At 38.5% G+C, this 10,888-nt stretch overlaps 1 pseudogene; it reads right to left on the bottom strand.

The window, feature by feature from the left end:
• Window positions 1-4,524: 4,524 nt before the first annotated feature.
• Window positions 4,525-5,923, bottom strand: LOC122140954 (annotated as a pseudogene).
• Window positions 5,924-10,888: the final 4,965 nt, after the last annotated feature.

The raw sequence follows: 10,888 nt of genomic DNA, 5'->3' as shown, positions 1-10,888 counted from the left end.
GATGTAGTTGACCTGCTCAACGATTATGTCATTCACATTCACTTGTTTCACTGCAGAGGAGAAACAACTCACTGACTAACCCATAACTCATTGTGACAAGCCAATCACAGATCACAAACCATGTTAGAGAGCCATTATTGAGCTTTAGCACACCCAAACACAGACTATAAACATCATACAGTATCGCTCCTTACAATCACATTGATCTGGTTTAGTTATAGAGCTGTCTTTATTTTTCATTGAATGCTTGCAGATCTAATAAAATCCCTCCTGTGACTGCAGTCAGAGTTGATTTCATTTAAGACTATAGGTCTGGTTCAAGAAGTAAAATGTTGTTAGGGGCAGTTTTTGTTACAAAAATTATTTTGCCCCTTTGATCATTGTTGAACTTTAGTTCATATCAAGGTATTTACTTAAAAGAATGTATTTCCATGCCGTGCAGTGAAAATAATATATTATATTTCTCAATTGAAGTTTAGGGTTGCACTAACTCTCTGTAGGGCCGAATTGGGTCTGTTATTCTATATCTTGAGGAAAGCTGCTATCAGGGCAGCAGTGATGTGACTGTGAACGTGTCTTGGGTATGAATTAGTCATCTTTTGGTTTTGTTATGCAGCGTTACTCACTTGTGTGCCCTGATATGATCTGACAACAGCATAACAAACATACACTTGTAAAGAGCATTACAAACCAATTATTTTCCAGTGAGTACTTGACTAATTTGTTTGGATGGATGAGAGGTTGTTGATGAGGTTTCAAAAAAGGGAGTCTGGTGTATTCAGCTCCCTTTGAGAATGACCTGGACTCATTCAGCCTCTTTAGTTTACAACGAGAACCAGAGAACTGCCACATGTACACAATTAGCATTCTGTATAATTTTTCTTGAGTCATCAGGATGTGTTATGAATATAACTCCATATAAGGAAATGGTTAAAATGGTCTGTCAGGTTTTTTAACATTTTATGAAAAAACATCGTGTCATTATGTTATGCTCAGCAAAGCAGAGTTTTCATTGTGGAAATTTTAATGTGACATCAAATGGTTATAACTACCAATGCATGGCAAATCTTAAACCTTAAAATTCCATTTGTCGGATAACATCACACTAAACCAATAAAATTAACTGACCTGTTATAAATGATAACATTTACATAACATTTTGATGTCTGCTAAAGAACAAATTACAATTATTGTGTTTTGAATGTTAACTTTAAGCAAGTGATAGGGTCGAATTAATCTAATAATCGACAGTAATCTAAATGTAAAAGATTTTTCCAACACACTTGATTTCAAGGGAAGATATTTTCGGCTTCAGGACATAAATTTTTCCTTTGCTGTTAATTATGAAAAAAAAGCTGCTGTTTTTACAACTGTTTTATTAAAAGAATCTGGAAATGTTGATATATAACTACACGATCATCTTTTCCATGTTATTGCAGCATAAATATAATTATCACAATGGTAACATTTAGTTTTATATAGTATGTATTATTTATTTATTATTTAAAATCACCCGCAAGCCCCCATGAAGTTGTTGAGGCCCCTAGTGGGTTGAAACACCTTGTACCATAACCATGTTGCATCACTAGCTTTTATGACAACTGCAAACAAAAAATGAGATTGGTGATTTTTAACTTTTAATAATAACTTTTAATAAAAAAATTATAATTTTTTTATCTTAGCATAAGGCCTTGGCAAGCTATCAGCTGCCATCATTGTAAGGGCCCTGTTTTTAACTAACAAACAGGCCCATAAAAAGCCCGAAGGTGTTTTGACATCAGTTCGGATCAGAAAACAAATAGCAGCCAAGATTTGTCCCTTAGACAAATCCGGCCAAGACCTTGTCACACATTGCCCTTTGGGGGTCTATCTCTCTCCAGCGGCCCCCCGGGGGGCCGCCCGGGGCAGACGGGGGGGGAAACAAGTCTGCCTCCCCCGATGCGCACCGGCTCGTGGGGGGCACCATGTTAACATTATTTTTAATATAGTAATGTATTAATTTAATGTATTTAATCACCCTCAAGCCTCCCAATGAATTTGTTGAGGCCCCCTAAGTGGGTTTAAACCATTGACATAACCATGTTGCTCACTAGTTTTTAGGACAACTTCACAGACAAATGAATTGGTGATTTACTTTTTAATAATAACTTTAATAAAAACATTACTATTTTTTATCTTAGCTAGGCCTCGGGCAAGCTATCACTGCCATCAGTGTAAGGCCCCGTTTTAAACTAACAACCACATTTACAAAAGCCCAGGTGTTGAACATCAGTTCCAGGATCAGAAACAAATAGCACCAAATTTGTCCCTAGACAAGCCGCCACTCAGACCTGCACACCTGGCCCTCGTTGGGGGTCTGACATGATTTGCTCACCTTAAAAAATGGCTTTCCACTCTATAAATCATAGTTGTTGACTTAGCATGACGCGTATCTTCTGTCGACTTCTCAAATCCTACTGACCACTTCTTCCTAATTGCTTACCAATCATAGTCACCACAAGTGTTCTGTGTCTCAGGATCTTAGTCATTGGGGATCCTAAAAACCGAGTCATCCTCCGAATTCAGAACAGATTTGTGTTGATGCTGAGCCCGAGGCATGTGTGACGTTTATATTATGGGCCTGTCCCGCTTTATTACTCTGGTCTTTTTGATGTTTCAAGCGGGATTCCCATCCAGAAACTGGAACATGTCGGCTTTACAACACGGCTGTGTGCACATTGGTTGTTACAATATCTTAGCACAGTCACAGAACAAGGGGATTTACACGTTTAATGACCATAAGTGCAATTTTAAGTGGAGAATTGCTACTCCTCTGCTTCATTCTCCTCCATTTATTTTCTCCTTTCATCCACACAGTATAAATGTTCACAACGAATAAAAAAATGCAGACATTCCTCAGAGAAGCCATAAGTCCATACGACAATAATCTAGTCTAGTAACAAACCCTATGTTAATAGTCTGCTTCAGCTTTCAGCCGCTAAGTGCCATCTAAAATTTTCCAGCTAAAATGATATTGTTTATCAGGCTCCTATGTTTAGGTTCAGTAATTTTATTCTATGATATATAGTCCTTGTCTAATGAAATATACTGCACAAAAATATGAACCCTGATAAAAAGGCTAATTTTAAAGGAAATTTTCAGATTGCCCGTAGAGGCCTTATTGCATCTTAAACTCTTTCATATATCATATATATATCTAGAAGAGACGAGAGAGGAGAAGGAGAGAGAGAGAGAAGGAAGAGAGAGGAAGGGATAAAGATTATATAATATATGCTGCGGATCTAAAATAACTAAAATATATTTTCCATCTTTTTAATCACTGCGGTATTGTCTGCTAAATGGAATTATAATGTGTAAAGCTTTAATATGAAACCCTTTTATAATTTGACAGAACCTATTTTCTGCTGCATATTATTGCTAAAATAAAACAACCTTAATTCAGCCTCTAATTATTTTACCTGAATTGTACCTAGATGAATGTAGTGTTGAATGTATTTTTATATTGAATATGTTTGTTTTCTACATGCTGTTTTTATGTTTGTACCTTTTTAGAGTGTTTATGTGGGATTATCACCAAAGGATCACTATGGTAGCAGCGGTCACAATCACATATGCAACAATTACAACAATCCCTTTATGTCACAAATGGATAAAAAATAATACTAATAATAATAATAATAAGGCCAACGCTGTATGGGTAGCCATTGCTTCTTTTTCATCAACTTGGTGGTGATCGAGACAATGAAACTGCAAATCCCATTTAGCTGGTGAGACCTAACTGTGGGTTGCATTCAGACATAGTCTAAAAGCCAGATTCCTTACATTATAATTAAAAATATGAAAACAAAAGAGGACCTTGAAGCTGCTCATTATTATTAGGGATGTATGGTAGTTTATAATATCACCAAAAATATACATTCCAGGTTGCCATCTCCAAAAAAGTAGCTAACAACCAAACTAAAGAGTTTTGAAACCACTTGTTTTTTTTTTTTTTGTTTCGAAAAATAAAATTAAAATATAAAGGACTGGCAATAATAAGGAAAAAGCAATCAAACATTTTGTTCAATCCAGTGTGTGGTTAGCTAAAAGCAAAAATATTGCAGATACATTGGGATAACTCTACACCTATAGGTAACAGAACATAAAGACTACATAAGAGCACTTATTCAGTTTTTATTTCTGGTTATATTGCTCCCCATGTACAGTACAGGCAGTATTCCGTATGTAAAAAATAGAGTTTAAGGAGTATGAAGATACTTCCATGTAGAGTTTTGATTAGAGTTCTGCAAGGATGGTTTCCTCTAAACAACAAGAGGACAATACTCTATCTGTTTTGAATATTTTTTCCATGATCATTTATTTAAACATGAAACAATAATTACAATGAATCTACTAACTAAGACATCCAGATTAAAGATTAGATATATGATTAATTTAAAAAATATGTTTAGTCTGAGGCGTTTAATTCTGCTCATCAGAAACTGGTTTCATGCAGTGTAAATGGACTACATGAGAGATTTTGTTTTAAATCATGGCATTCCTGTTGGATAAGAACGCCTCTGAAAGGATGTCCTAGCAGGAGCTCCTTCTCTTGAACAAGACTGTCTAGCAGCTCCTGCTGCCGGTTGGTTATGGTAAACCTTCAGGAAAAGCTAGTACTGTAAGACCCAACCTAGCAATAACCTAGGCTGACCACAGGGCCAAACTGTGAAACAAAGAAACTATATTCACATTATATAATAGAAATTATGTACCAGAGGACTCAGGAATTGTGATATCACTGTGAAATCTCTGCTTGTGAATGTAGGTTTTATAGATGAATGTTTTATCGCTGTGCAATGGCAAACTGGTCATATAAAGGATGTGTTGTCAACACGCAGCGCTCTACAATCTGGGTCTTGCAGATCGCTCGAACAAACTGGCCAATATGCCAAAAAAATAAACCAAATTAAAAGCAAACATGGTGGGTTGTTTTTTTTTTTTTTTTTTTACCTTGAAATATCTTATTAGACTTCTAATAAGACTAATTCCTTATGTTTCTTTTCCCACACTCCCCCCAAATATCTGTTCTGGGAGTATGTCGCTGCCTTTCAAACAGGAATCTATATATATTATATATTAAATTGCATGTATTGCTGTTATTAACATCTTGATTATAGTACTATAAGCATAAAATTATAAATGACAAAATGTAAAAAAAAAAATATCATGCTTGCTCTCTGCAATAGCCTGCACTAATATCAGCATGGACTGTTATTCAACATGACTGTGATATTTGCTTGATTCTAACTGATTTAAAATGGATTTCAACAGTTTACCTGCTGGCATGGCCCCATTTTCAGTGACAGCATCACACCATGAACTGAAGCCAACACTGGAGATGTACCAGCCACAACCCCACAAATACCACCAAACAGGCACAGGCATACAGATCAAGAAGGCATGGAAAAGAGAGCTGCAAGAGATGTAAAGACATAAGTAACATGTATGATAACATAATTTTCTGATTGGGATTTTTTAATATGCAATGCGAGTCTAAGTGAATGAGGGTCGCCTACTCGTCGTGGCCTTTGCAGAGGAAGAAAAAAGGTCCGCCACGCCTGTACAGCGGACAGGATGAGAGACACAATGCCCACGAAAAGTGATTAAGCGGCGGATTGCCTCTGGTCCCCATTCTTCTTTTCTTCAACTATAAAAGCGCTGTTTACCCATCGTCATGGTCTCATTCTGCCACAGATTTCCCTCATAAACAGCAAGGCATTTCCCCCTGGACAGTCATCGCTGTTTTCAGAGAGCTGGTACAACGGCGATGAAACCGAAAAGAAATGGCTAAAAAATAAAGGATGCACTGGCCAAAGAGAAAATTATCGAACGCGGGCCATCGTTTTTCCGTGCGGATGATGCATTTTGGCGACATGCGCATGACGGGAATGTTCCAACTAAGTCTGCATCATGTTTATTTCTTCGACGACGACTCGCAAAATGTCGACCTCCCTGCATCTTTGCAACATTTGTAATGTTTAAAAAACACAAAACTGTGGATAGCATCGTTAACGTGAGGAGAACTGCGAAAGACAAATGTTAGGAAGTACTTAACGAACCAATAAATTATATATTGATTCATAATTCTCCGTACAAGAGAGAACTATAAGAAGGATCCATGTTCAAGTTCAGTGTAGTGGACATCTTATTGAACAGTGTTTTTTACATCTGACGTATTTGAATGGGACCATTAAAGTGTAAAAAAAAAAATATAAAAATGACCTGTTTGTCAGAGAGATTAAGCAAAACTCATTCTCATGTTCTCTGCTGCGATTTCATTTACAAAATCATAATTTTGCAAATCGTCCAAGTTTTCTACATAACAGTTGCTGTATATGCCAAACCATCTAAACAAAATTGTCCAGTACCGACAAATTCACGCGTGAAATATGTTAACTTGTACAGTACAATCTGTTTGAGAATCTTGTTTCCATCCAGGGGCATTGGACTGGCAGTAAAACCAAGTATGATTATACCAGGGCCCCAAAGGAAGAGAGGGCCCTTGAAAAGTCTGGGATGATATATTTATTTTACCTGGATTGTGTTGTGCTGGGGGCCCATCATCAGTACTGCCTGCATAGGCCCGGGATATTGTTGCCACGCCCCGGGGTCCTAGTTCCGAGCTCTTTTTAGCTAGTCTATTCTTGAACCCCCTCGAATACTGTATCTACTAGGTTTCCATGTTTTGTTGTGGTGGGTTTATTCACACATTATAAATACATATCTTTTATTTATTATTGAATGCATCTTGTGTTGGGGTGTGGGGTTGGGGGGCTGGTAACTGAGTTATTCGTATGGGCTTTGGGACCAGATGGCTTGGAAGTGTTCTGTTAAATCCTGAGGTATAAATGTATTAGGTGGAGGTCCCCACACCCAAAGTGAAGGATTCTGAACCCAATTCCACTCTAAAAAACCTGCTTCCTCACGCCTTCTGTGTTCCCTTACCGGAAACATGCCAAAACGGAATATGGCAGCAATCTACAATCAAGATCCAGGGAGATTAACCATCCCATATGCGGCTATTTGAGATCTGGGTAGCGTTAAGTTATGTGTGATTTTAAGTGGGGTGGGGGTGGTAGGGAAATCCAACTTCGAATGGGTCAACAAAAAGACATAGAACAATATAATTACGTGCCTACAGAATCACCTCTAATGTCCCTTCTGTAACATCTAATTGTTATACAAATGCTATTATAATTGATTAACCTTATAATTTCCAATATGTTTTTTTTCGGTGTACATTGAATCCGTGTTACTTAATTACATCCTAAACTGCATACGCAATACTCCATAAGTATTACAACAATAACTATAATTACAACTATGGAGGCCACCAGTAAGGCCTCAACCATATTAACAAAATACCTGACTTTCTGGACTAACTGAACTAACAATAGGTTTGCCCATACAACCCCCCGCGACATAATCCGTCAGTGACGTATCATTATCCTTAGAATATACGCATAGTTTATGGAAATATACAAAATAGATATAGTACAGTATATATTAAATAGCCATTTTCATAACATTGTAAACTATCCTAGCCATTTTTATGTGTTGCATTTTCATCTTGATTTCAGTACCTGTGCTATTAATGAATCTAAGGCCGTCATCCAGGAGTTTAGAAAAATACGCTAACCGACAGCTGCTTATATTGGCCCTTCTTGGCCTTCTCTCCCTGTTCACTTTACCTCCTCCCCCGTGGAGACAGATTCCGTATCTTCTCCCAGCACCCTGTATGTTTCTATCACCCCTAAAATAACATGAGTTTTACACCTGGACACAAACATTTTTTTTAATACACGCCTGAGGACGATTAAAAGGCAACATTTCCCCATCGACATGTCGCAGCTTAAAAGTGAACATTTACGACAACAAACGAGAGACAAACGGGCTCTAGGTTTTATGGTTCTCTGAACTGGGGTGTCCCTGTCGGTAACTGGAGTCACGATCGTCAGCCTGGGCCTGTTCTTACAGGTGGAGATCGTTGAAGCGAACGGGAGCTGATGTTCAAAAGAGATTGTGTCAGTGCAAAACCATGCTTATCTTTTTGTGGCTTGACATGTCGCTGTGCTATTCAACTTCCTGTGGAAAGCGATTTGACTATGACTTAGTCTTGGACCGACCAAGTCCTGCGATGGAAAGCTGCTGATGCTGCCGTTACATCATATGTACCTTTTTCTTTGACAGTCTTGTATCCTCTCGTGGAGCCCTGATGTGCTATAGCATGGGCCGTAAACGATACTGGATGAGTCACTGTGTTTTTGGGCTTGCGTGACCGCCTGCGCTACTATGAAAGATAAGGACATGCCAGGGCCGCTGTTACCTCAAGCGCAACACTGGACATGCCTGTGCAAAATGGCAGTTCAGTGCTGTGGCAAATGAAGGCTTCGAGACATGTTTTCCCATTCAGTGGAAGATCACACAACGCGCTACCTGGATATGACTGATAGCGAAGGTGTAGAGGTAAGTCCAATTTCTACCCACAATGCCTTTTAATATTAAACCTCGGTTAACGGGGCCCCCCATTGTTCACCGACACAATGAAACCTGTGCCATCCGTTTTACTCACCTCATGTAATTTCCAAACCTGTAATGTTTCTGGTCTTTATGGGGCACACAAACGTGGAGATTGAAGATGTTTCAGTTGACTTTGTCCATACCATAGAACTCCAGCCAAGCCAAAATAACCACCCAACCCCACTGATTTTCCACTAGACATTTTTTTATGTGTGTCACTAGAAAGAAAGCCCTACTAGTTTGACAACAACATGAGGGTGAGGACACGATGGATACATAGTATGTTATTTTTGGTATACAATAAACATGACAGATGGTGGTCATAATTTATTAGAATAGGCTAGTATTTTCCACCAGCCTAAAAAATTGTTATAAATTCATTATTGCGTCTTTGCTGTAGTGTGTCAGTAGTGAAATATCAGGAGTCTGACAGCAGCCCTTGCTCTTACCGTAATCTCATCTTGCATCCAGTTTGTCTGGAATTGACATGAAGAAACAGAACAAACGGAGACAGACGTAATCCAGAATGAAACTGTGACAAGCAAAGCTACCTGCAAACTAATGTGCAAGTGCACCTAGGGCAAAAGCTGCTCTGTAAATGCAAAGGGGGGGTCCAATCAAATGCTGATTTAATTTAGTTAATAGAAAGTTCCTTTGCATAAAGAAAATCTATTTATGACATTATTTTTGACAGCAGCCTCATTTTACAAGCATTTTATTTCACAAGTGTCCCCAAACTTTTTAACAGTACTGTAAGCTTTGCAGGTAGGTTTCTTGAAGCAATCTTGGAGTACTTTGCCACAGCTCTTCTGGATTTAGGTCATTCTTCAGAGTTTGTTTTTCTTTTTCTTCCATGTCATTCCAGACAGACATGGATGATGATGAGATCAGCGATCTCTGTGTGGAGCACTGGGCTGGCTGTCAGAATCCGTGTGGCAAACAAAGATCAAGGAAGGCAAAAGTGAATGTTTGGAAACAGGCCCGAACTCCAGAAATCAAATCCCAGCGTGTGCTTCTTACTATTAGTGAGGGTGCTCTAACCTATTATTACATATATACATATATACCTATACATATAAAGGTTTTACTCCCATCCATCGCAATGGCACAAAGAGCACTATGCTGATAATCACTAAAAAGCAGTCCACTGATCTTAGCGTCATCACGACCACCTCCCAAAAAAGTTACATTCTTATGATAAATCTCTATTTACATTGCGTCTACACTTGGTTCTGATTATATGATTCATGCTGAACACAAACCAAATGAATAAAATCTCCGTTTTGCCAAATCTTACCTGAGGGTGCTTATTGATTTTTCATTTGAGGGTGCTTAGCAGTCCGGATCTGTTTGGAAATGTAAACTGATGCTTTCCTAATGAAACGACTACAGCAAAAGAGCCAGAAATAACTGACTTATTGTAAAACCATTTTGATGCTGGTGAAAAATACTAGTGTTCGAATAATTTTGGCCACCCAGTGTAAGGTTTACCTATTACTACTGGAGAAAGTTTTTTAATGCATTCTACTCTTCTTTCAGGCGCCTGCGGAGTAAATTTGGACGGGGAAAGTATCTGATCGACGGGTGAGTGCCATTTAGCTGCTGTGGCCTGCATGCCTCTTCGGCGCCGCATCCAGCATCAAATCACTAACAACTCAGCACACTATAATTATGACTACCGGAAGGAGGAGCTAGCAACCTGAACCCGGCGGGCTGCAAGACAGGCCCACTGCTGGAGCACTACACAACAGAATAATGGCAGTTTCCATTGGCTTAAATCGTTCTCATCATCCACTGAGCTTTTTGAGGTGTGTATATGGAGCCTGTTTTCTATTTTAATATATATTTTAATTGTAATTTATTCCTAGTGATGTGCCAAAGCTGAATTTTTCAGCAGCAATTACTCCAGTCTTCAATATCACATGATCCTTCAGAAATCTAATATGCAGATTTTCTTATTATTATCGTATGATGAAAACAGCTGTGCTACCTACAGTCTCTATTTATAATTATTTTTTCAGTATGGATTGGTCTCACTTTTCCAGTCGAATGCAAGGTTTTGCAGACATCTACTGACAAAACAGATGCAAATTTTCACTGGTTTAATAAAAAAAAAAAAAAAAAAAAAAAAACTGCAACCCCTCATTCTAAAGCAAGAAACACTCATAGCCTCTATCATATTTCTTAAACCGTTTTCTCCCTTCCTCTAGGTGTCATGTTGAACAGGATGTGCGTTCAATCTTCAGACAGCCATGGAGAATGTGCCTGAGGTTAGGAAGACCCTGGAGCTCTGAGTCTACTGACCGGCTGGCTTCTGGAAGGACAG

This window comes from Cyprinus carpio, chromosome B20 (assembly GCF_018340385.1).
Source record: "Cyprinus carpio isolate SPL01 chromosome B20, ASM1834038v1, whole genome shotgun sequence".
In the NCBI taxonomy this organism is placed as follows: domain Eukaryota; kingdom Metazoa; phylum Chordata; class Actinopteri; order Cypriniformes; family Cyprinidae; genus Cyprinus; species Cyprinus carpio.
Note: the sequence above shows the minus strand (reverse complement) of the source record. Positions and strands in the feature narration are given on the sequence as shown.